Source organism: Camelus ferus, chromosome 17 (genome assembly GCF_009834535.1).
Source record: "Camelus ferus isolate YT-003-E chromosome 17, BCGSAC_Cfer_1.0, whole genome shotgun sequence".
In the NCBI taxonomy this organism is placed as follows: Eukaryota; Metazoa; Chordata; class Mammalia; order Artiodactyla; family Camelidae; genus Camelus; species Camelus ferus.
In genome coordinates this window covers 14,185,249-14,208,597 of record NC_045712.1, presented here as the reverse complement: position 1 = coordinate 14,208,597, position 23,349 = coordinate 14,185,249, and the positions used below count along the sequence as shown (strand labels likewise).

General features: G+C 42.1%; 1 protein-coding gene across 7 annotated transcripts in view; it reads right to left on the bottom strand.

The window, feature by feature from the left end:
• Positions 1-23,349, bottom strand: part of PRICKLE2 (prickle planar cell polarity protein 2) — a 310,745-nt gene that overhangs the window by 168,556 nt on the left and 118,840 nt on the right. Inside the window, exon 1 of one of the 7 annotated variants that reach the window (XM_014553835.2) lies at positions 3,858-4,618. The exons of the other annotated variants lie outside the window; for them this stretch is intronic. The gene's annotated coding sequence lies outside the window, so the exon portion shown is untranslated. Of the gene's footprint in view, positions 1-3,857; positions 4,619-23,349 lie in introns of those variants that run through there. 7 annotated transcript variants of the gene reach the window in all.

Genomic DNA, 23,349 nt, shown 5'->3' with positions numbered 1-23,349 from the left:
TGAGGTAAGAGTAAAGTTGAATTGCATAAATTCTCTTAGAAGATAGGAGTGTCAACATATAGTGCAATTAGGTAAGACCCATGAGAAGTCAATGTCTATCCAGTGACAGAATCCTAGCAAAACAATTCACCTTCTGTAAAAATCAACAATGTCTGATTGTGATTTTTTCTTTAAATCCAACGTAAAATGTTTTTATTTGGATCAAAAGCTGTTGTTCCAGTGATAAATGACCTTTGTAGAGGATATACAGAAAGTTAACACTAACATAGAAAATATTTTTATATCTGCTTTGCCTTATTTTTCCTCCTCTTCACAATACATGATTCTAGATGAGATGTGGAGAAACAATATGACTGAATCGGGATAGTTAAAATTCACTTCAGATTTCATAAGGGCAACCTACTGAGACTCAGGAAGGGAGGTTCTCTTGACTCTTCGACTTGGTAAGATACGCATGAAAGACTATCCCATTATTATCACAAGGTAATATATTCTGTGTATTTAAAAGCACTAAAACCTCATTCCATTCAGAACAGTGCTGGTGGGCACCATGTATATATACACACATAGTTGTCTATATACTACGTGTGTGTGTGTGTGTGTGTGTGTGTACAAGTTCTTTCTTTAAGTCCAAAATTAAACCACAAGTCTGTAGTTTGGATGGGTAGTTAAGGGATGATGAGAGGAACATTAACTTAACCCAGGAGTTACTATCAAGCTCTTTACTTTTAATGGTTCATCCACTCAAGACAACCTTACTGAACATCTACTATACACCAGGTCATGGGATGGGTCCCAGGAATTTAAGAGCGAAGGAGATGTACAGTAAGATGGAAGATGGACCCCAAAGGAGTGGACAAGAAGCCTGCAAGTATAAAAAAGACTGTCCCGCTGCTGAGTTTTCCTCCTGGCAAGTCTAATGAAACCCCTCCAATAGTAAATCAGTTACTCTGCAATGTTTAGTAATTGAATTAAGATCATGAGATTTCACGAAGTCATTCACTGGTTGAACACCTCCACGTCTCGGGCTCTGTGATAAGAGCTGGAAACACAAAGGGAACAAGGCATGGCTCTTGACTTCATGGGGTCATCACATTGACAGGCAAATGCCAGCAAGAATAAGGTGGCGTGGAATCACAAAGAAAGAACAGCTAACCTGGTTTTAGGGAGGAGGTCTCCCCAGAAAAGTTATACCCAAGTTAGTAACTCAAGGGAGAGGTTCTCTTTGGGTTTTCAAAATGGAATTCCATTTAAAATATGTAATTTCTAGCCAATGATTCAAAAGCTTCTTCCTGCACTGAGTGAGTGACAACGTGAATGAGGTCCCCAGCAGAAAAATTCTCCAATTTTAAGATGTATCCGAATTACCTGGGATCTTGCTTAAATGCAGTTTCTAAACAATACGATTGTGGTGGGAGCTGAAATTCTGTATTTCTAACCAGCTCCCAGGAGATGCGGAGGCTGCTGGTCCGGGGACCACACCTGGAGTAGCCAGGCCCTGGTTTGTAACGGCCCCTGGCCAACAGATGTGTTGTGTTTGGCTGGTGGAGTAGTCCAGAAAGTCTCTGTTAGCTGGCAACCTGTAAAAATCAGGAGCTTTTTATATAAAATATAAGCAGGATTTTCAGTGCTTTTTGAGAAATTTACATCAAACAAAGTTGGCCCTAAATTTCCTCGAGGCAGAGGCGGGTAGAAGCCTGTGGTCTTGGGTTCTCCACAGCGGCCTGGATCCCACAAGAGCTCTAACCTCCGTGACTTTACACGCCTTCCTCCCCCTCAGGTATCCTGCAGCTTGAAAAGTTTTCACACCCACCCAACTCACCCAACGTTCTTCCAGGAGCAGCCTGCACACCTGGCAGGAACGGGCACCATTAATTTATATAATGAGAAAGGACCAACAGCCCTTTATGGAAACAGTACAGGCTTCTGCTGCCAAATTCATCTGGCTTGGCAAGTGCCTAAACGACTCCAAGGTGGCCTTGCAGTCCAGCCCATTACAGAGATAACAGGGCATCGACGGAGGACAGGCAAGGACGGCGCAGCCGCGTGGCTGCGAGGCTTTGATGCCAGCGTAGGGTGCAGCCCAGGAAATGCTCAGTTGGCTGAGGCTCCTAAGAGCCCACTCGCATCCTTTAAGATGTCAGCACCTGAACACATCTGGAAACACTTCTCAGACTCAAGTCTTAGCCAGAAGCGGGGGAGGGACTCCACCTGGAGAGGAGTCTGTGTTGGCAAGCGTGTGAGTGGGGGCAAGCGGACAGACCACCCGTCTTCTCATTGTGGAATAGTAATCTGCCCACTGGCACTTGGCTAGTTTTACATTTGAATGATGTCTCTTCATTTGGATGAGATAGAAACGTTCCGCTTCGTGGCTCAGGCTTCTACACAATCTCCAAAACCCTCTCGAGACATCGCTGCCATCCACGTATTAACAGACAAGAGCGAAACGGACTGATACAAATTTTAGTAACAATTGATGAAAAGTACACCGGGAATCACTTACTCTGTGGTGCTTCTGATGCCTGATGCGTCTGTCATTTCTCATAATGAGCAAGACCTATGGATATTGTGGCAGGACTGGAATTAAGGCTTGTGAAAAATACCAGCGTTGGACAAGTCCCTTCTGTTCGTGACTGCCACCATGCTTCTTCTTGTCCATCATTTTTCTTTACTAGGGTCACATCTGAGCCTTTCTTGGATTTGAACCTGTCTTTACCTCTCACTGCGGAAGCGTCTGACCAAAATTTGCATTTTCATAGAATCGGCAGTATGAGATGGAGTAAACATTTAAAGTAAAATCTTTGACAAGGAATAAACGCTGAAAGCAACCAGAGGAAAAAGATGGAGCTTAGAGCACACGCATATTAACGTACACACACACAGTCATATTAATTTTCGTGAAAATGAGGAGGAGGATCTGGGAGAGCTCATATCCTCTTGACACACACATAGTTGGAGAATATTAAGATAACCCAGTTTTGCCGTTTGTTTGCTTACAGTATTTAAATCCCAATTTTTAAAGCTTTCCAGATAATGGACTTTGGCATAAATACATATACAGAAGAAGCTGCTCTAAAAACACGGTCCAACACTACAGGGCAACCTAAGTTGAACCAAGAGGACCTGCCAGTTCCTCTTCAATTACTACCAATGATTCTTAATCATATGGCCTAGGAGTGAACGGCACTGTATGAAACCCAATACTTCACTCTTCACAACCGTGACTAAGTGATCGTGTGACCATCTGTTCCACGTTGCTCTTCCGTTCTAGACTTTAAAAGCACAAAACAGCAAGGCCCACCTTTATCCATGACTGTCATCCGAGACTCCCAAAGTATCCGGTACATACTAGGCACTGAAATATTTTTTGAAATATCACTGAGTGAACAGAGATTAAATGAGTGGATAAAGCTGGACCAAGTAACAGTGACTGACCTTAATGACCTTGAACTCAAAATGGGAACACACTCAGAGAAACACAGATTCTCTATTGCCACACTTAAGGAAGGCACTGAGACACTGACACTGAGCACTGACAAGAGTCAGGAGCCAACATACCAGGTAGGATTTTAAGAGACTCTAGCCAATCAGGAAGGTTCTCCCGATCCAGGAGAGAAGAACTGTGTGTCAGACCCTAATTATCATCACTGTGCTTTTCAAGTGCCAAATGCAAACTGGGGAACTTGAATGGGGAACTCCAGTCAAAATGAGGAGGTTGACATTTTTCAAGATTCACTAAATCATCGCTCTTGTTTTCTTCAATAGTTTTTCAAAGCTCCCAGAACTACAGAGCATTAAAATATTCTGAGCAGCAACGACTGCATCTGGAACGTTAATGAAAATCTTAAAAGGCTGACCTGACTCTCAAGTGCTTCGATGGCAACAATGCGGCCCGAGCGAGCGCTCCAGAAGGGAGTGTTCAGTTCAAAAGCAGTTCAAACGCAAGGTGGATGGGTCCCTGAGAAAGGAAGAAAATCATGTGTCTTGGTGTGTTGTGAAAATTTACTACATGTGCAAAAAATCGGCTGGCTATCAACTCTGCATGTATCATTTGAAAGAATCTTTCATGACTCAAACCTGTCAAATGTGGGTACATGTATTTTAGGAAGAGATGAAGAGATTGGCTCAAGCACGGAGGTGTTAATTCAAACCCTGAGCAGGAAGGTAACGGTTTTAACTTCTGAATTTCTTTCAAGGGAATAGGATCATATGTAATAACGACACCACCACGGATGGGTTTGACTTCAGGGTCCTCGCGTATATTTGCCCCAAAATGTTCTTTTACCCCTAACTATGAAATAAAGCCATTTCCAGTAGAGAAGGCCTGAGGTGCCTGGGTGTGAATTCCACACAAAATTCCCCTTGCCTTTAGGGTGCTGAGAATGGCCCTCCCTAAGTGAAAAGACCACAGCAAGATTCATCAGATTACTCTCTTCCTGGGAAGTATTAGCTCATAGCATTTTACACCTGTGAAGTAAACTTTTTCAACGTCAAAAAATAAGCTTTGCAGTGGGCACCTAAAGTTCAATCCAGAAAAGCCTGTTCTGGTGGAAATATCTAAATCGGGTACCCAATGTAGCCATGTGTCAAACAGCCAAAGCTGGAGCGATAATCTCTCTTAAGCAAATGCCTTTCAAATGAATGGATACTGTAATCCAAGATGAACTCACATTTTCAAATACTGAAATGGAGGCAAAAATTCATCATCTGGGGCCATTTCTCTCATACCAATTAAGATAAGCTTCTAAGAAAAGTTCGATTATGAAAAGAGGGCTGCTCAGAGCACTGGTCTCCCAACCAAGACTCAACTATCTAGCCTATCACACAGGGACGCCTGTCTCAGGCCTTCTCTGATTGATTGTGAACTTGAATCTTCCCTTGAACATCTATCTTTTCTCTTCCTTCAAGTTAAAAGAAGCTGGACTACACAATCCAGGCGGTCATAACCAACTGTTAACTGTAATACGTCTCCCCTATAATTAGTCTACCCAAAGACACCACGTGGATAATATTTAACTGTTCTGATCATCTTTAATATCAAAGGGAGTTTAATGACTTGGGCCAGACTCACTAGCAGAATGACCTTAGATGTTGTGACCACATGTCAGTCAAGATATGCAAAATAAAACAGGTCCTCATTTTAATATCTAGAAAAGTTACGGTCCCTGGGAGAGAGGCAGTTCTTGGAAAGATGCTATTTTCTAACCAGTTCAAGCGTCTTTAGAGTTAGCTGGCAAGATATTTACATTCCTTAAGAGACAAAGAAATGCAACAGCTAAGCAAGAAGCTTGGAGCAGCTTGGAAGAGAGAGCTGCTGTTCCGTCACCTTTAACTTGCATTTAAGAGCCATGGGCTACCTGACCACCTAGTTATTCATTTATGAAGTCGATGACATAGGAATTATAAACAGGACTCAGGGTCTCCCAGCAGCGTTAAGGACAAGAATCCAATCCACATTCCACCTGAAATTTCTGACCATCATGCAATCTCAGGGTAGCTGACAGGTATCCTCCAAACTGCTTAGGGTGGCAATTTTTTTTTTTTTAAGTGGGTAAGCATTAACCCTGGTAAGATTTATAACGACATTGAGAAATGTTTAAAAGCTCCAAACCTGCAAATCTTTATATAGTTTATGTTACGGAATCTGCACATATTTGATACTTTGATTAAAGTACATTTTAACATTTTAAAGAGTTTGCCCTATTGAAGTAAACAGGTTGCTGTGGAATTTCCAATTTAAAATGTCAGAGCAACTGGTATAGATTTATGACTTTAAACTAACATTTTAATAAAATTTACATGGACTTTTAGGATAATTAAGTCAACTTAATGTTCACCACAGTTATAAGTTTCATTTGTGAGAAGTGTAAGAATTATTAAAAGGGAAGGGGAAGGGTGTTTTCCTTGGGGAAGGAAGGGGGTAAGTCAGATGACTTAAAAAGAAACCAAATATTTTATATTTATGAATGCCTTTTAAAATGTAAAGAATTTAATTAAGTTTGTAAGCAGGGAACCGGAGATTTGGACACATGATAGAAGAATAAGGTCTGAACGCTGAAGAATTAGGTTTTGCAATTAATTGAACATTAGGTTTCAAAACCAAAGTAATCTCTAAATAATCATTTCCTTAAAAAAAAAAAATCCTGCCTTCCATGGGCTCCCAAAAAACTCCCACATAGCCATGGAGCTACAGTGACTCCAGTGGGTTGATTCGAAGTCTACAATAGGAATTGTGCCTGATTCTTGCGTCAATGCCTCAGGGTAGCCAGGAAGTACTGAATCCCCACTACAGGCCAGGCTCGTGTTGAGCACTCTTTAGACACTATTTCTGTGTTTTACAGAGCAGCAATCCAAAGCTTAGGAACATCAAGCATCTTACCAAGATGACATGGTAATAAATGCTAAGAATGAGATCTGAACCCTATGCTCTTAATCACCAAGCATCCTGCCTCCTGTATGGACAATATCCATGAAGCCTGTGAATTTCTAGAACCTTGCTACTCAAAGTATGGTGCACGGACCATCAGAATTGGCATTCCTTGGGAGCTTGTGATAAATGCAGATTCTCAGACCTACTGAATCAGAATCTTTGAGTGTGACTCTTAGCTGCGTTAAGAGTTTCAGAAACACTCTTCTGGAGCAGGGAGGGGTGGGCAAACTTCTGTAAAAGCCAGTGCTTTGGGCTTTGCAGGCCATGGGGCTCTCTGTTGCAACCACTCAACTTTGCCACGAAAGCAGCCATCGACAATACACACATGACTAAGCATGGCTGTGTTCCCAAAATCTTTATTTACCAAAAAAAAAAAAAAAAAAAAAAAGGCCTTGGACCAGATTTGGCCTGTGGGCCACAGCTTCCCAAGCCCTGGTCCAGAGTACAATGGCTACACCATTAAGATGGATCCTTCTCTGATTGGCTAGGAAACAACTGAATCCATTCTCCATCCTGGGAGGGAGACTCCCCACCCGCGGGTAGCAAGCAGCAGATTCCCAGGAGTACCATCTTCCAGCCTCTTCAAATACTCCCTTTTTCTGGAGGTCAGATGGTTATGTCTCAGCCGTAACATCATTTTACAGTGGGCCCAGGGTTTAAGAGGCCAGCGGGAAATTTCCCAAAGCACTTTTTCCTTTTGGTACAAAGAATTCAAGTTAAAAGTGTTTAAATGAGTTAAGTTCTTTAGGGGGTTAAAAAAAAAAAAAAAAAGTTGGCCTGACTTTCCAGTCAACATGATTGCGTGAATTCAACTGGCTTTTGCACATTAACAGATGAAGATGCCTCAAATTCTGAAGAATTTCTGAGCCAATTACTACATGATGATTAAATGTGTTGTACAGCGGTTCACTAACTGGACAATTATGCTCCGGAGACATGCTCGCTCTTGCATTAGGGAGCACCACGTGTATTGCTCAACGGTGAGTAAAGGCTGAAAGTTCCACCGCAAAATCTCAGCTTTTCCGTCAGATGCTCCCACAAAAATCTGAACACTACCCTTGAAATGAACAGTATTTTCTTCGCTTTCATTTTTCCTGTCACAAGCAAGAAAGAGGCTACTCACACTCGGCAAGCAAACTCAGCAAAGGGGGTTCGGAAGTCGGTTTTGTGAAACTGTTGGAGCCAAGTCATTTTATGCCCCTTGCTCTCTAGAGAAAATAAAAATCACGTCAACTAGGCAACTGAGGGAAAGGGTGCTTACTGGGGCTTTTAGTGGGTGATCACCGTGTGCGAGATGCCGTGCTCCAGTCTTCCCCAGGATTGTCTCCCTGAATCCCACCCCAGGGTGACGAAGGGAGAAGTAAATACTGAGATGAAGAAACGGAGGCACAGTGAGGTCAAAGGTCATGCAGCACGTAGTGTGGATTTGAACTCTTGGACACCAGAACCCACAATCTTTTTTTCTTTTTCAATTCTTTCCTTTTCTGGGTGGTGGGGTGGAGATTAGGTGTATTTATTTTTAATGGAGGTCCTGGGAATTGAACCCAGGACCCTCATGCATGCTAGGCATGCACTCCACCACTGAGCTATATACCCACCCACCCACCCCCAGTCTTAATTAATACTTTCATTTAAATTAAGTTGAATTAAACAGAATTCGAGGGCTGTTCTGGTAGGTTGACACTGCCCTGTCTGACCTTTGCCGAAGAAGCCTCCAATGTCTCGTCCTCCCTTCCTCCCACACACAAGGCTGCATTTCGCACCCTGTACTATTGTAACACCCCGCACTTGACCTCGTCACGTTGCGGGATAAACTGTACTGCTTGCTCTTCTGTCTTCCCACCTGAGGTACAAACCAGGGTTCTCAACCTCGCAGTTTGGGGCCAGAGAGTTCCTTGTTGGAGGGGCCAGCCTCTGAGTTGTCAGATGTTTAGCACCATCCCTAGCCGCCAACCACTAGCCGCCAGGTGCAAACCCCACCCCTAACCCCCCGCCCTGGGGCGAAGGGTGGGCATGGGGGATTGCTCCTGGTTGAGAACCTCTGTTATCGTTCCCCTCGAGGACAGGATTTCTGTCCAGGTCACTGTTTACCTACCCACTGTGTGACGCGGGGCCTGGCACACACTAGGTACTCAACAAATATTGAAGTTCCTGTAGGATGTCTTTCTCCAGCCCTATAGCTAAGAACACTGCTACTATTGGTTAGATGCCTCTAGGGGCCCCAGAAAAAAATCTGAGCCTAAATCTTTTCTCTGCCATTTCATTCAGATGTTTGGTTTCCGTGACAGCGGAAGCCATCTTTACCCCTCCTTATTTCATGCATGAGACACTGTTGATTTTATCCCCTATTTCTCAGGTCTGTCTGTCCTCCTCATTGCACCACCACCATCCTAGCCCAGCCAGGCTGCCACAGTTGTTTGTCTGGACTATAAGATGAACCTCCTGACGGATGTTCCAGGCCTCTCTCTGGTGACCCTCTCATCTGTTCTTCCCGAGACATGAGAGATCTTTTCAAAACGCAAATCTATTCATTCCATTCTCCTGATGTAGGCTCTTCAATAGCTTTCCATTGCTTATAAGACTTCTTAACGTGACCTCAGTAGTCTTCCTTGGCCAACCTCTGCAGTTACCTCCTCTCACCACCAGGGCTGCAGTTCCTTAGAAAGACGATGATCCTACCTGCCCCCTGGCCTTTGCATATGCTGTTCCATGTGTGTTCCCCTTGCCTGTCCTCCCTATAGACCTCAGCCTCAGTGTTATTTCCCCCTGGTCTGGAGCAGGTACCTCCACCAAGTTACCGTGGAATCAAATATTGTTCTTTTCTAATGTTCATCTGCGTGACTACTGATCACAGAAGAGGGCAGGCACCTTGACTACTTTGGTTACCTGTTACAGTCCCAGTGCCTGGCCCACGGTGGGTGCTGGATGGATGTTTGCTGAATACCCTTGCATAATCAGTAACAATAGAGAGGTGCTATTTGAAAATGCAGAGATTTTGCAGATGAGATGCACTGAAGGAAAGTGGTTCAGTGTATGAATTATGGAGTTAAATCATCTGGGTTCAAATCCCAGCTCTGCCTCTTAATAGCTGGGAGAGCTTGGATAAAGTAACTTAATTTCTCTGCACCTCAGTTTCTTCACTTGCAAAGTGAGGAAAAGAGTACCTGCCTACATGATATAAGGTATATGAGTATTTAAAGTCTTCAAACAGTACCTGGGACAAAAAAAGTACTATATAGGAATTTGCTATCATTATTAATTATAAATATTCATATTAGCAGTACTAGTTTTACTTCTGTATGATGGCTGAGCTCATGGGGCAGTTTTTTCTGAACTCAACACGGAGGACACCAGTAGTTACAACTGAACTCTTCAAGATCCAGGGTGAAGAGATCCAGTTCTTCATTTTACAGACCCCCATGTCATCCCCAAGGTTTTCTGCAGGGGGGCTTGACGGCAGCTTTGCAAATGGTACCTGGTCAGATTCCACAGAACCAACCCCTGAATTCCTAATAACAAACAGTGCTGTTCCTTCATCAGCTCTGCATCTCTGGAGCTGGCTGGAGGATGCTCAGGGGCTACCAGCAGCTCAGCCAGCCACCTAATAAAAGAGTGGATCTGTTTGCAATGCAACTAAAATCCAGCCTCCCTGGAAAGTCTACTTCACCCCATGAACCTTTTCCCCTCAGAGACTATGGCAACACAAGTCAAAGTTGTTTCTAGTCTCTTCATTCAAAAGATGCTTCCTGAAAGCAACTTAAGTGCCAGAGACTGCACTGGGGGCAGAGATTGGCAGCTGCCACTTGTTACGGGAGCCTGAGCTGTGGCTCCCATTGTGATGAGCAGCTTCCACTAATCTGTACATTTATGAGAATTCATCCGGTTATGACAGGGTTGCTCTGGTTCGCTGATAGCACATTTCAGGGAGAGGCATATGAGGTCTCTTATTCCCTGCATTCATGTGTAGGATCACCATTCCCAAAGCCTAATTCTGATTCCAAACATAACCGCGGGGTCAAATTCCATTATGAACAACTCCTAATGCCTATGGAAGCACAGGGTTTAGTTGCCTGCAATGAGCAGGCCATTGTTTGGCTGAGACTTGGAAATCCTGCTGTCATACAAAGATTCTGCTGTGTTGGAATTTGTTACAATGGAATTTGCCCTATAACTTAACTGAGAATTAGCAAAGGGCCACTTTGATTTCCTGAATCCTAGTGCCAGAGGGTACTGGCAAAAGAACCAGCTTCCTCCTAATGAGGCAATTAATACCTCACCATGGTCTGCCTAAAACACATTCTGCCGCTTTGCTCATCAGAAGGTAGGATGAGTAATGAGAAATCAAAAGGTAGCCAGCTAAACATTAAAGTAAAGGGGAGAAAGGCTGTCGACAACGGATCATCATTTTCATTCGCCCTTTATGTAATGAGAGAGGGTAGATCACAACCCAAGACAGTTTTTTCAAAAAAGTGTTATAAACAGCCAGGTTCTCCTTGTACCACATCCCTTTCTATCCTGTTCTAATCAAACCCAGCTAGAAGAGCACGTATGCTGTAATTTAAGATGTTGAGTTCTTTGGGTAACAAACTGAGAAAGGTGAGTCATCCTGCTACAACTCACATGAAAGACAAAACTATTCAAAAAGAACAAATGAAAAACTAGGCTTTCGAATACCAAGAAAGATTTCAGCCGTTCAGGCTGGTACCAGGTATAGATCTTCTGAGTCAAGATAAAATGAAACATCTACTTGCCAATCTATAGGCTGTCCAAAAAGTTTGGACACTTCTTGGGGGAAATAGTATATTTACTCTTGACTTTAAAGAATAATTGGCCTCACTGCTTTAAATTTAGAGGTATTTGATCTAAAACGATGACAGGAGGGTACAGAAAAATACATTTGAAAATAAAGTTAACATACAATTTAAAATCACTTATCTTGTTCCCCAATGTTTCAGACATTCTGTATATATTTAGAACTTTTCAAAATAAAGGACAAAAAAAAAAAAAAAAAAAAAAAAGGGAAAAACACTCACAACAGTAGCATGAGAAAGAAAACACAAATTCCAAAGATTTAAAAATGAATGTTAGCCATCGAGATTTTAAACACATACACTTTTTGAGTTAGTAATCCACTTCAATGGATTTGTTTGGCCAAATGACTTATATACATAAAGGTAAGTGTCTGATAACATGCCCTATACTGTTATTTGTAGTAACAAAAGCTTGGGGGGAAAAAAAAAACTACATGTTCATCAGCACAAAATTAGGACAGACCCATATGAAAGTAACATTATCCAGCCATAAAAAATTAAACTCACAGAAAATTGTTCCCTAAATCATTTTTAGCACACACTGGCTACAAATGTCCTCCTGATGGCCTTGAACTAGTAGGAAAAGATATAAATCACTTTTTGAGTTTTCCTGTACAAACGGCTTACAATCCTATAGACTTCCACTTGCATTCACAATTAGACCTTCAGAGTGCTCTTTAAGGATTCCCTAAATTTTCTGTTCATCCATTAAAACCGCACTGCCTAGAGAAGAAATTCTAGAATGACAGAGTGAGGATATCCAAACCTCCATGCCTCCATAAAAGCAACAAGAATACCGGCCAAAAAAAAATTGTCAGAAGTAACTTTTTCAGGACTTTGGAAATTAACCAAAGGCTGGCAACAGCAGAGAAGGCTTCATTAGATAAGGGGAAAAAAAACGAAACAAACAAACAAAAAAACCAGCAGAATCTTGGTAAGAACAGCAAGCTTTGTAGCATTTTCACAGCATCCTCCTGTCTTCATTTCTGCAGGAGCCCTGAAAATCAGCAGTCTTACAATAAAGATAACTGTAAAAAAAAAAAAAAAAAAAAAACCAGTAACCGGGCAGCCACTGTGAGGGGGCCAAATGGGCTAGAAGCACCCAAAAATTCCTATCCCAAGACACTTGTCATTACTTGATCAGTCTGGAAAGTTCCCTGGAAAGCCCTAGTAACAAGCCTCATTTTCAGTTAACTTGAAGCAAAGCTGGCTTAAGTGATAGAAGCCCTATTCCTGGGGGTCTGCTGAAAATATTCAGCAGCAACTGTTCAACAATACAGGTGCCTGAGGCAGTAGTACCACTTGGGGGATACAAGAGGCTGCCCACAAATCTTAAGAGGAAAATCTAGATGATGAGATGAATATAGGGGGCTTGGAAAAGCTCCAACATACTCCTGGGGTTCCAGAAAGTCCCAGGCATATGAAAGGCTGTGCACATGCCCAAGAGAGACCTACGAGGGCTCCCTCACTTCCAAGTGACCTTGATGTTTTGAACAAGTAGGAAGTGAAACCTAATGCGGAGGTATTAACTGTCTGAATGTTGAGGATGCACACACAGTCTGTTGGCAAAGGGGAGACTTACTTGTCCTACATATTTGAGAATTATTGTCCTCTGTCCAATTATTATCTGGCTACTAAGGTAACTGAACAGAAATGTCAGGGGACAAAGAATACAGATGCTACAGAATTCACTCAAGAAAGTCACTAAACAGAGAACAGTACAACAACAAACTTTGGGGAAAGGAGGAGATAGATGTGGTTTCCAGAGGTGTTATTACATCATATAATTTCAAATGTCCAGATTCCATTTCAAATAATGAGACATGAAAAGAAAAACATGGCCCATTCAGTATAAACTATACCTGAGGAAGCCCAAATGTTGGATTCACCGGACTAAAGACCTTAAATTATTCTAAGTATGTTCAAAGCACTAAAGGAAAACATGCCTAAAGTACAAGAAAAATATGTGAGTAATGTCTACTAAATAGAGAATATTAATAAAAAGACAAAAATTGCAAAAACAGAAACCCAAAACAAAACAAAACACCCAAATACCCAAATTGAAATTCTTGAGTTGAAAAGCCTCAAACTGAAATTAAAATTTCACTAGAACAAATCTAAGTTGGCAGAAGAAACAATCAGGGAGCTTGAAGATAGACCAATTGAGATGATCGAGTCTGAAGAGTATGAAGAAAACAAAGAATGTAGAAAAATGATCAAAGCCTCAGAGACCTACGGGACACCATCAAGTGTACCAACATACACATAATAGGAATCTCAGAAGGAGAAAGAAAGGAGAAGAATGGAATATGTGAAGAAATAATGACTAAAATACTCCCTAAATTTGGTGGACATTCACCTATACATCCAGGGAGCTGAACAAACTCCAAGCAGGATAAACACAAAAATATCTACTCCTAGGCACAACATAAACTGTCAAAAGTCAAACACAAGGAGAGAAACTTAAAAGCAGCAAGAGAAAAGTGAGTCCTCTTGTACAAAGGATCCCCAATAACAATGAAAGCTGATTTTGCATCAGGAGCCATGGAGGTCAGAGAGCAGTGGAATGGCATATTCAAGGCGCTGAAAGACGACGACCATCATAACCATCCTTCAAAAACAAAGAAGAACGTAAGACATCCCCAGATAGACAAATATGGAGAGAATGTGTCGCTAGCAGACATGCCCTGCAAGAAATACTAAACGTATCAGGCTTATATTCACATGCAGAAAAACCGAATTTGGACCCTTTCTTTATATGTAAAACATAACTCATGAATCAGAGACCTAAATGTAAGAACTAAAGCTATCAACCTCTTAGAAGAAAACAGAGAAACAAATCTTCCTGACCTTGCATTAGACAATGGTTTCTTAGACATAAAACCAAAAGTATAAGCAACCAAAGAAAAAAATCAGATAAATTGAACTTCATCAAAATTAAAAATTTCTGTTCTTCAAAGGATTCTATCAAGAAAGAAAAAAAAAACGCAAAATGAGAGAAAATAATATCATATATCCAATAAGAGACTTGTATGCAGAATATACACAGGCATGCAGGTTCGGTTCCAGATCACAGCAATGAAGCAAACACAGCAATAGAGTCACGTGAATTTTTTTGGTTTTCCAGTGCATATAAAAATTATATTTATAATATACCATAGTCTCTCAAGTGTGCAATATCTAAAAAAGCAATGTACATATCTTAATTTAAAAATACTTTACTGCTAAAAATGCTAACCATCATCTGAGCCTTCCTTCGTACTAGTTGTATCATCAAAGATCATGGATTAGAGGTATCAACGTAACAAATATAATAATAATGAGAAAGTTTGAAATATTGTGAGGATTACTAAAATGTGACAGGGAAGCCTGAATGAGTAAATGCTGTTGGAAAAATGGCACTCATAAGATTTGTTCAACTCAGGGTTGCCACAGACCTTCAATTTGGTAAAAAAAAAAAAAAAAAAAAAAAAATACAGTATCTGTGAAGTGCAATAAAGTGGAGTGTGATAAAATGAAGTACGCCTGTAAAGAACTCTCACAACTCAACAATAAAAAGACAAACAATCCAACTTTTAAATGACAAAGATTTCAATAGATATTTCTTCCAAGATGCTCTACAAACAGCCAATAAACATGTAAAAATGCTCAATATCATCAGTCATCAGAAAAATACCAACCAAAAGCACAATGAGACATGACTCAACATATACTAGGATGTCTATGATAAATCAGGCATGTGTTGTTCGGGATGTGGAAACAATGGAATCCTCATGCGTTCTTGGGGGGATTATGAAATGGTGCAGCTGCTTTTGGAAAGCAGTTTGGTAGTTTCTCAAAACATTAAACATAGAGTTGTATGACACAGCAATTCCACTCCTAAGCATATACTCAAGAGAAATGAAAATGTAAGTACACACAAAAACTTGTACATGAGTTTTTATACAAGTATATTCATAATAGCCCCAAAGTGGAAGCAACCCAAATGTCTAGCAACTGACAAATGGGAGAACAAAATGTGGCAAATTCGTACAATGGAGTATTATTCAGCAATAAAAAGAAATGAAATGATGATTCATGCCACAACATAGGTGAACCTTGAAAACGTTATGCTAAGTCAAAGAAGCCAGTCATTAAAAACCATAGTTTGCATGATTCAATTTATATGAAATGTCCAGAACAGGCAAATCCAGAAGCAAGAAGTGGATTAGTGATTAGCAGGGGCTGGGGGCAGCGGGTAATGAGGAATGACTGCTAATGAGTACAAGGTTTCCTCTGGGGTGGTGAAAACATTTTGGAGTTAGATAGTGATGTGGGTTGCACAATTCTGTGATTATACTAGAAGTCACTACATTGTTCATTTTAAAGGGGAGAATTTTATATGTGAATCATAGCTCAATAAACCTGTTTTCTTTTTCTTTTAAGCTGATAAGAATAAAGAAAAGAAACAGACTGGCATGATTCTGGAGCCAGAATACTAGGTGAAGCCTAGTATTTTGCAAATTATTTAACCTCTCTGGGCCTCAGTACCCTTATCTGTAAAATGGGCATAATAATAGTACCTACTTAAAGGGATTACTGTTGGGATTAAATGGACTAGATTGCAATTATTTTGGGGGTGGGAGTTCAGGCTTTCTCTGACCTTCTGAGAAAAAAAACGAGGAAAAGGGATGATGGAGCAGGTATGTCTAGAATTGGAGAAGAATGAAGTTGAAGATATTACCCATGAGTGTCTTTATTTTTTGTGTGTGTGCTGACGGAAGTCGGGGGTAGATGGGGAAGGAGAATGCCTTTGAAGTTCCCATGGCAGAGCTAACAAGTAGAAGAGAGACCAGCTGAAGTAGGAAACCACATCTGTTTAGGGACGTCACCCACGTGGCTCTGAGAATCTTCATTTACAAAAACCATGGCAACCCAGAATCAATGAAAACCGAACGGACAACTCTTCCAGGGATGTTGATTCGTTGGGGCAAAGAACAATGAAATGAAGGGAAAGGAGTATGTTCAGAAATGTCACTGTGGTGACAATGGAGTTTCAGTCAAGAAGACAGGAAGGATGTGCTGCTAATGGAGCAAAGAATGAAACAATTTCCCTGAAATTTCTCAAAAGAGATGGACAGTCTGAAACAAAGCTTACTACACCACCGGAAGAAAGGAACTAGGATTCTTCAAACTAGAAATAAGAAAAATCAGAGATGACATGGGATGATTGCTTCACAGATTTTATTTCTTTGAACATTTTCTCCTAAACTCTTTTTCTCCTATAACTTAGCACTGTCAGATTCTCCTGCTGGAAACTGATTTTATTACTCACGCTCCTATGATGATATAAATTTTAGTGGAGGTGACTTGTTTGAAATAGCACATTGAAGAGAAATACTTAATAATTAAAAAGAAAAAAAAGAACCACCAAGAATTGAGCTAACACTTCCCTTCAAAATTCAAATTATTCTAACAATTTATCCCATAAATTTCCTAGGACAGCATTTGCTGCACCTTTGCGGGCAGATCCAGGATTCTTTGAAAAGAAGCATTCTCTAGTCAAAATGATTTTTTAAAATTATTACAAACTGCTCCTCTTTTTTGACATTTACAGTGAATATTAGCATATTAAGGGCTTTGAAAAGTCCTGCAGTGGGGAAAACTACTCTATTTGTTAACCTGAACTTTCCCAAATTCATTTGATCATAGAATCCTCTCTTTCCAGAGAATCTTATATAACACGATTCAAAATGGGATTCCGTGAAGTACACACTGAGAAACATTACTCCATGAAAAGGCAGCATTATCCATAAGAAATAGACAGGCAACTAGAATCCCAAAAAGGGGAAGCAATCTCTTATGGTGAGACATCCTTCTCTGTTCCCGTGTGTCCTGCCAATTAAGCGAATTTCCCCATGCACTGTGCATGGGACATGTACTCCTGACAGCTAACCACCAGACAAGGAACCTACAAACGCATTTCCCTTGAGGACATCAAAGCAGGCAGGTGTAACCGATTACCAAGACGTCTGGGCACTGCTGAGCTGTAAACATGAGATGGCATCACCTTACCAATCTCAGTGTTCTACAATCTTTTCCTGTTGCATAGAAGGCTCCCTCAAGCAACATCTTAATCCAATTCTATAATAACTTTCAATTATTGGAAGTGTCTCGTTCTGGTTTCCTAAGGATAAGCCTTGTTCTTATAGAACTTCTAGTTCTGTCTTTAGGTCCATTCTTTCTATCATCCCAGAACAGGAGCCTCAAGAACTTGTGATGGAGAAGAGGATCATCTGCCCGCACACAGACGCCCCCTTTCCTGAGCTTTCCTGGTCTTTGGGATAAGGAAGATGATAGGAAAGATGAGATGTCCCTCTTTCTCGGCCCCTGGGGAGATTAGATGACGGTTCAGAAGCTTTCACTCCCCTCCTGTATACCTCCTTACGGAGAGTATCTTCCTCCGCCTCATTGATGTTAGGCTTGATCATGTGACTCGCCGTGGCCAACAAGGATGTCAGCAGGCATGACGTCAGTGGCTTGCTCTCCTGTACTTCATTCACTGCCATTAGGAAACATCCCCCCAGGAAGCTGCTGCCCCTCCAGCGTGGGAACCAGACTCAGCACATGGGGGCAGATCTGAGGCAACTACAGGCTCCCAAGCATGTCCAGTTCCCACCCTCAGGTATGATACAACGCATCCAACCCATCCTAGAGAAACTGACACGATCAAGAAGAAATGACTGCTGTTAAAGTTCCCGTTGGTTAGCGGTAGATCACTGTGCAGTATTATTGTAGGAAAAACCAACCAATATGGTTGGATCACACATCGAACATGTCTAATACGGTCCTTCTTGTGTGTTTGATGTGAACTAGGGGCACACAGCTGCCCTAGTCACTTTTGGTCCTCTAAAGGGAAGTTAGCCACTCCTCCTGGCTGACCCCGCCTTGGTCTAGGACCACACCCCGCCACTGCATGTGCGTCTGCCCCAGGCAGCACCACCTCCCAAGCTCACTTCCTCATCTAAAGCCGCACCTCACCTACTCTGTCCTCCAACCCCAGCGCCTGCAGACACAGTGTGGGGAAGACATCTGCATCTCTGCAGAACTAGAGGATACCCTGCCCCCATTTGGGCCCAGCCACCTCACTGGTCACTCTTTTCCTGTCTTTTTTTGCTAAGGTTACAACAGTTAATAAGCTACTATAGTAGCTCCACGACCCCACCGACCAGAGATCACCAGGTCCTGCCTTGACTGGAGGGTAGAGCAGGGATGACTGGCAGCCGGGACACGCCTAGACTTTAAACACAACCCTTTTGGAACATCTCTCCTTTGGCTTTGGGAAGAGGCAGCACTATGTGACTGTCATTTCCTTTAAATTACCTGCATAATCAGGGTGATATCACAGGTATGCCAGATAGTTCAGCCTTAATTTTAGGGGCTGTCTGCTAATACACTACCAAGAATGCACAGACTTAGGGAGACCAGTTAAGCATCATGCCAGAAAGGGCCAGAATCCAGGGTCAGCTGCCATATGCACGTTTCTCTTAGCAGAGCTTCATCAACAACCAGCAGCTGTTAATTAGCATAAGGGATGCCAAAACAGATTCCTATTGGTGAAACTAATGGCCTGTTAATTAGCATGATGGATGTCAGAAATAGAATATTTCAATGGTGAAATCCAAGGTATTTAGAAAGCTCAAAGTGGCTAAAATAGTATGAAAACACCTTCCTCTTCTGTGTGAACTGGGAATAAGAATTCACTCGGGCCTGTACTCCGCACCCCTTATGATGGCCTCCCTGACGGAATCCTCAATCTTGAGATGGCAGCCACCCAAGAAGACAGAATCCTGCTTTTGTGATGCGCTGGGTTGGCCTCAACTTATTTCACACAGAGTATGGCAGGAGCTTCTCAAACACTGGCTCTCAACTTTGGCTGAAGTTTGGTGCTGCGCGTGGAGCTTCTAGAATCCAAACAGCCAGGCCTCGCCCAGATAAATGATGCAGGCATCTCTGGAGGGAGGACCAGCATCAGTGCCCTGTTGATTCCACTCCGTAGCCAGGGATGAACATCACTGCTGTCCGTGGCAGCGTGCTGGAACAGCACTGGGCTTGCAGAAAGGGTTTGGGAGCCGTTTTGAGCCACTCCGCTAATGAATATTCATTTTGTAAGTGTCTGGATGTGTGGGAGAATTTGGTCTGAGGCCTGCTTTCATTAAAATTGCAGCAAGGTTACAGAACAACGGCTACCACTCGCCGACTCTAACTTTGGCAGCTTCCAAAGACTCTAAAGGGATCAAGTTAACCCTGGTCAGCTCACTACAAGGGGACAACCCCCCACTTCTCTTATAGGAAGGGGAGGGAGATAAAGCTTTGAGTAAATACCTTTCTCCCTAAAAAGACAACCTTTTTTATTCCCCCCAGTTTGTCTCTTCTATCAATTTCGATTGGGAGTAAAGCAGGCAAGGCCTGTACTACTGAAATGGAGCCAGCTGGCAAGTCCCTGGATGGCCCCAGCTCCTGGACTTAGAATATGCAATCCTTGCACCCTCTGTCCCCACTCGAGGTCTTGGCCACAATTCTGGAACTACAAGGGAATAACATCCACCAGGTCCCAGACATCATTCTATTAAAAATACATAAAGACGTGCGCACGCACAATTAGAGTCAGGGGCCAAAGCCAACTGTCTCAGAAAATGCCCTGACACATTTAAACTCAATGGTTAACAGGATGGAAGAAAGCCGGAAGTGCTACCCTGGTCTTTTCCCCCTGGTCTCTGGACGAAGACCAGATTGCTGAGCACAGGGCTAATCTCCACACTAAGCAAACCTCCTGGCCCTGGGAAATCGCCTCTGTTATTACCAGCTTCGGAGCTCCATCCACGTTAATAACAGCCATCCGTCAGGAGATGGCCGTGCAATAAACAGGCAGTTACAAATAGGACAGGCAACGTCGAGAGGGAAGGGGAAGAGGGAGAGGTGGCATCAGATTTTCCGTGCTTTTCATCTTGCGTGTCACTCTCACCAGCTGAAACAGTTGACTGTGTCCTTTTTCCACCCACAGCATGCTTGCTGAGTTCTCCTAGCAGAGATCGTGGCCGACAAGAACAACATGTGAATTAGAAACACAGAAAAGACTTTTATCTTATCCTTGAAAGACAGAGAAAAAAAAAAAAAAGGTTGTGATGGACTGAATTACTTCCCCTCTGCTGCTTCTAAATTCATAAACTGAAGCCCTGCCCACACTGTGACTGCATCCGGACTTAGCGCCCATAAGGAGCAAAGGTTCCCTGAGGTTATAAGGGTGGGCCTTAATTCCACAGGACTCACATCCTTTTAAGAAGAGGGAGAGACACCAGAGATCTCTCTCTACATGTATGGAGGAAAGGCCAGGTGAAGTCATGGCAAGAGGGTGGCTGTCAGCAAGCCAAGAAGAGAGGCCTCACCAGAAACTGAACTCTGCCGGCACCTTGATCTTGAACTTCCAGCCTCTAGAATCGTGAGAGAATAAATTAAGTCATCCCATCTATGGTACTTTGCTATGGCGGCGCAAGCTGACAATACTGACAAGTGCTTCTCAGTAAAGGAAATCGGTCTGCATTTTATCAGGTGGAGATCCACTCAGCACAGTGCAGAGACCTTTTCTCTATCATAATGGGGGGAAAATGCAAAGAAAAACAAAAGCCCCACTAGGTGCCGTCAAAAAGTAAGTCGTGAATGAGAAGTGCAAGTCAGTTCATTTTGCTCATCGTTCAGGACTCAGAGTGAAAGCAAGCGCTCAGGCCAGTGCACGTAGTACAGTTTTTAAGCATCAAACCAAAAAACCTGGAGATAACAGCTTCCAACTGGTTGCAGAAATGCCAATTTCTTCCTTTTTTTCTTTTTTTTTTTTTTTTTTTTTTGCACTGGATCAAGTCAGCATTACAATGCCTGCGCAAGAAATCTCCATCTGAGCATGTTTGGGTTGGAAACGGGAGCTTTGCAGAAAACAATCCCTGAAAATTTCAAAGCAAAACCTTCAAGTAAAGAGTAAGGCAGAGTGGCTGTTTTTGACTCTTGAAATGAATGTAACAATATTTGAATTCCTGAAGCTCGGTTAACTGCTAAACAGGCTTCACTAACTACCAGCTACACTTTTTCCTTCTCCCCTTAAACAAGTGCACCACAGCAGTTAATAGCAATGCAATGCTCAGTCACTGACATATGAAGTGCTAGAAGTATTTTTTTTAAATATGCTTTAAATAGAAATCCTAAGTTGCTAAATAACATTTTGGTGAAATAGGAGTTTTCTTTTAATATTGTGTTTCTTGCAATTTATCTGGATCCGATCACAAAGGTGAGGCTGGGGCGGTACGAGTACCGTGGAGATCTCTGACTTCAACTGGCAGTCAACCATTCACTCTTTTGAATTACACCTCTTTCCAGTAAAAACAAGCATCCCACCAAATTGCTTTTGTATGTCCCTCTTCAGGGCACAGGACTGAGTAGTTACTTGAACACCAGTTGTTGAAAAATGTACGTGTTCCACACACGGAGGCAGCGAGATGTTCATAACAGGGATGGCGTGCTTCTCAGATTCTCCTTGTTCATGAAAACTTTGGCCAGAAAGCCAGTACCAGCACTGCTGACGGGGGGAAGGAGGAAGGGATGTAGCTTTTGTTCTGTCTGTGAATTTCAACCTGTATTTTTTTTTTTTTTTAACTTCAACACATTGTCTCCCAGGAAGAAAGAAGATCAGAACGATTTTTGCAGAAGAAAGTCCAGAATTGTGTCTGTTACCATGTAATTTATACCTGGGCGATGCTGCTCTGTCCCAAATTTGTGTCTGCTGTGATCCTCTATATAATCCCCTGGCTCGCAGACATTTAACCTGTACTAGGATTTCATTTCCATACGCTAATTTGTTGCATGACAACTGATTTTTAAAGCATTCTGTGTGAATGTCTGATTTGTCTCCTGGAGGGCACTGTAAATTCTTCAAGAGCAAGGGCCCAAAGAACATTTTTACATGATCACATCATTCTATAAAAATACCCAGAAGAAGGAGAAAAGGGAGGTGGGGAAAAAAAAAAATCAATGAATTCTATTTATGATGTAAGCTAAAATGATATACATGAGAAAAATGGGATCCATTGTGGATGTCTATGGGGTTTTGCCGACCCAGAGTTCCCGGCCCCGTTTTTCTGGTATGAGCATCCCAGTTCTCATTTGGGAGCCACCCCTCCATCATCCTCAGACGAGGTAACTGAGGCTAGCATAGGAGTAAGTGGGTTTGACCCTACTGCTCCCGAAAGCTCCAGGGATTGGCACATAGTCCTCACCCTGACCAACTGCAGCCCTCCACCTCTTTGGTCCAGGGATTAGTTTAAAGATAGACTCATCTCAATTGGACTGATAAGAGTCAGCCCCAAGACTAATGCTGAAACTCTGGGGAAAGATTCATTTTCTTTTTATAAGGGTTGTTAAACTTGTCAGATAAATCCTAGATCTCTCTATGGCCACACCAACCTGAACACGCCCAGTCTCGCGGATAAAGCCTAGATCTGTTAGGGTCAAATTCAGCCCAAGAATGATGCTACCTGAGAGGGAAGCCACACCTAAAAGATGAAGAGAGAAAATCCAAGGTCTGATTTTGTTAGGTGAACACCTAAATTTTGTCATGCGTGAAGTTAATCTACTATTTACTTTTGCTGGCAATACATTTCCTTTTTTTTTTTTTTTTTTTTTCCTGGTTGAAACGAATTTGAGTTGGACTTCTGTTACTAACAACCCAGAGTCTGACTAATACCAGTTCCTCACTCACACTGGTCTACATAAAAATAAAGTCTGTCAATTACTTACTGGGAAAATGGCAGAATAAGCATGCTATCTGGGACTCAGGTGACATGGTTCAAATCCGAGCTCCGCTGGGTGTCTCTGAGCAAGAGTCAATCTTTTAACCTCATTGTTCTGAACTATAAAATAGATATTAAAAATATTTATCCCTTATGCCAATACCATGAATTAAATTAGAAACAGTAGGTGAAATTAGGCTACCGACTGTGCGAGCCATCTCTGTGTTTCATTTGGTGGTTTAGAAAGAGCTCCTAAAAATTCTTCTCTTCCCTGCTCTCACTATGTCATAAACTT